A 3,746-nucleotide genomic window follows, 5' to 3' on the forward strand; every position below is an offset into this window, starting at 1 on the left:
GCTTCCGACCCTCCGACGGGGCATATATAAAAGTCAGCTGCGCTGTGCTGTTATAGGAATAAGTATAAGCAAGAGCCTCTCTGCACGGCATCCCTTCGCATTAAGTGTAAATATAAGTTCTTGGCGCTCTGAAGGCAGATACTACCTGAAAAATACGTCATTACCTTCAGAGAGTTCAGTTCATTGGAAGAGACTTACCTGCAAAGTGACGTGACTGCAAACAACACCGGTTCTGTTGTACCTCAGACCAGCACTTCCACACATGGCTACGTAACCTCACATTCACACGAAAAAAAGAAGAAATGGCCAAATGTATTCATGGAGCCGCCGGTCACATCTTCCCTTTAATACCTCGGGCTCAGCCACCTTCGTCCTGCGCTCCCGTCAGCTCCCCTGCATATCCCCGGCCACCTCATCTCTCTGCACCTGAAAAAAAAGCAACACAACATCAAACATTACCCAATGCGGAGCAGTAGCTTAACTCCAAAGGTCTTGTTTCTACTGAAGAACCCTGTTCACATAAGTCCAACTACAGCCTGTCATCCAGAGAAGAGACGCCTGCAAACGTTACACCCCACACAACGCAGGCTTACCATCTTTGAGATACTGTCCCCTTCACTGGCCACGAACACCCTCTCCAACTTGGCTGCGCTTGTGCCAGCGCCCGCTAATGAAACACCCGTCCACGCAGCCTCTCGAGAGCTAATCAAGTCGAGACGACTGAGCAACCTGTGCCCGGGTCTAGACAGATCCTCATATTCACTACAGACTGCCGTCGTGATTCTGCCTACCCTGGACGCTACGCACCCGGGCAGGGCAGCCCCGAGCCAGACACACACAGACTGACGCCACACAGAACACGACAAACGACGCGCCTCAAGGATGAGAGAAAACTCTCAGCAAGAGGGATGACACCGGGACCAAAGTCACCGTCGGGCAAGACGACCTGCGGCACTGTGATGGCGACGATGTGAAGAGGCTCCACAGAACCCCCTGAAACCAAGTGTAGAACTTCACAGTTCCTGAGGAGGGACTGTCGAGCCTGACAAGATGGACGCATAGGAAGCCCAGCTTCAAGACCTAAGAGCATAACGACACAGGGAAGAAGCCCCAGTCACTGAAGTGGGCCATCCGGAAAGTTCCAAGATGCAAGACCGATGCACGCTTTAAGATGCTAATGCAAGAAGAGAGGCAGACGGTTGGTGCTACGCCCACGGGTGCAGGCGTTCGACACCATAAGGATGGCGCCCGATGCACGTTCCGTGCTCCTGGAGCTTCAAGATGATCTCGAGACCCAGAAAAAGGGTCTAGGATGCAAAACACAGACCACACGAACGACACGACAACACACACAGGCTGGAACTGCCCTGCCCAGGTTGCGTTCACATCACACCGGACAGTAAGCTACGTCATTTACCTGCCCAAAGGAGACTGTGCCCCAGAACAGCCCTCCCCCCTACACTAACATCAAAGACCCCATTACACAGTTGTCAGCCTCCGCCCCTCTCCGGTGCTGGTCTCTCAACTTAGCTTTTGGAGGGCTAGCATCTGATTCCATCCTCGACATAGTCCACAAGACACAACCATCCGATACGTTCCTGCGGTCACCGGCTTACTCCTCTTCCTCTGCAAAAGGAAAAGGAAAAGTCATCGCAAGAGCAGCCCCAACACCAGCAATAAGTGCCCCGAGGGGAGATGCCGACCTCCTCCACAAAACCCCTCAAGCCTCCTGAACGCTGACGCAGTCTGATTGCCTGCCCCGCGCCGATTCTAGAGTGGGATGCTGCAGCGACGGTTATTCACGGCACCTAAGATACCAAGAAACACAACATGACCACCGCGCTTCTGCCAACCCACCAGTCCCGTGCTCCTCCTCGATACCATCTGTCTTGCCTCAAATGCGAGAGCCTAGAGCAGACCAGACACCATCGACAACCAAACCCAACTACAAGACTGGTTTGAGAAAGACACATGAACCCGCCTCCCTTGCCCAGCCATCCCCTAATGCCAAAACTTTAGAGACTCCCTCCCTTCTCCTGAGCCGTCAGGGAAGGAGACCCACTGCCCCCCCACAACTCCTGCCCCTGATTTTCCAACCGCTCCTCGGGACCTGCTCTTCTGAGCCCTGTGTGTGGCAGACACCTCCCGTCTTCTGCCTTCACAGAGACTCCGGGCTCTGCTACAGACCCGGAAAGCCAGGAAAACAGTTACAGAACCTACCGGTAGCCTCCTGCAAGAGCTTCAGGGCCACCGTGATGCCCTGTGTGCTCTGGGGGGAAATGATGAGCCATCCCTGCTGTTACATCCCTGCTGCTTTCTCAAAACAAACTCAATATATAGATACCTACAAAACGCTTGCCCTAAATCCTGCTCCAGTATCTCATAACGCACCCAATTAAGACTAACAAAAACACCAACTAACGTAGCATACATCAAAATTGGAAAAAAATACAACATTTTATCTTCAGTGAAGTCAGAAATTATAGTAAAACACACACCACCTGCCATAAGCAAGAAAAAAAAGAAGAGACGCATACTATTAAACCATTTAAACAAACTAAATGCTCCCTACGAAACTAAAGATATGGGGGGGGGAAAAAAAAGAAAAAAGATAACATACAACTCCACTTTCTGTGGCAACCACCCTTCCATTGAGGAGTCTCACCTCTGATGTCTCACCTACGCTAGTTCAAACGCCAAAACAAGCCTTCCCAAACGGCCACACGAGCTCCAAGACAACACCGAAGGAGCTCCAGAGCTCTGACCCCGGAGAAGACCAGCAGCAGAACGAGCTCCTGACCCGAAGCTGTGGCTCATGTACCCCGGGCCCCGCCCACCACCTTTCCCACAATCCCCTGGGTAAAGGGTGGGGCCGCCCCCCAGAAGCATAAAAGCAGCTGAAGGGGCAGCAGGTGTTGTTATTTGCTTTAATTTTACCATCTAACAAGTAGTGAAGAGCGAGAGCGACCCTTGCTAGAAAAAGCATCATCTGCTCCTCCCATTGCATCAACGGTGTGTCCAGGGGAGCAGTTAGAGAGAGGTGAGACAGAAAAAAAATAAACATCAGACTTATCTCTACGGGAAAGTGGCTTATTCAATGCAATGGTAACATTATTATTAAAATTTATGTACTTGAGTGTCCTTCAAAACAAAAAAAATACAAACCCAGACACAATCTGTTACTACGGGGTCGTTCCTCATTTCTAGCGAGAGCGTGTGCACGAACGACCTTCTGCCAGAACCCCTTTCTGGATGGGAGCGAATAACAAAACAGAACCAGATTCTAGGAGAAAACTTCCTCAAAAACATCTTCCCCTGTGAAATAAGTTATTTATTGTAAACTGCTGGCAATTTAAAGTCATATTGATAATCTCGCTTTGACTTTTTACACCACAGCGCTACTTGCGTCCCAAAATACAGAAAGCAACAAAAAAGCATGGAATTACAAGTCACGTGTTTCCTGAACCTGCATAAAGCACCCTAATTAACATCTCAGTAGCTAGAACAAAAACGAGTTTATACACATAAACTCATATTTTACAATATCTGTAAAAATGAGAAAATCTTCTTTATTTCAATGCCTCACGCCCATATAGACAGGTTTTATTCTATTTTTAAACACACATTCCCCCCATGAATTTTCAGGCATTTTTGGGGGGGACCCAGTGTGACACCCCACACACCCCCTCCGGAAAAGGTCGTCTTTTGACTTAGAAATACCATCTGGAGTACAATTGCCGCCTGAC

At 49.6% G+C, this 3,746-nt stretch overlaps 1 long non-coding RNA gene across 1 annotated transcript; it reads right to left on the minus strand.

The window, feature by feature from the left end:
• Positions 1-203: 203 nt before the first annotated feature.
• On the minus strand, positions 204-3,312 carry LOC141743749 (uncharacterized). Its single transcript, XR_012587189.1, has 3 exons — positions 2,666-3,312; positions 1,527-1,626; positions 204-426 (listed from the first exon to the last, which is right to left on the minus strand). It is a non-coding gene; the product is annotated as an uncharacterized LOC141743749 (long non-coding RNA).
• Between the last annotated feature and the right edge of the window lie 434 nt (positions 3,313-3,746).

This window comes from Larus michahellis, chromosome 5, assembly GCF_964199755.1.
Source record: "Larus michahellis chromosome 5, bLarMic1.1, whole genome shotgun sequence".
Lineage (NCBI taxonomy): Eukaryota > Metazoa > Chordata > Aves > Charadriiformes > Laridae > Larus > Larus michahellis.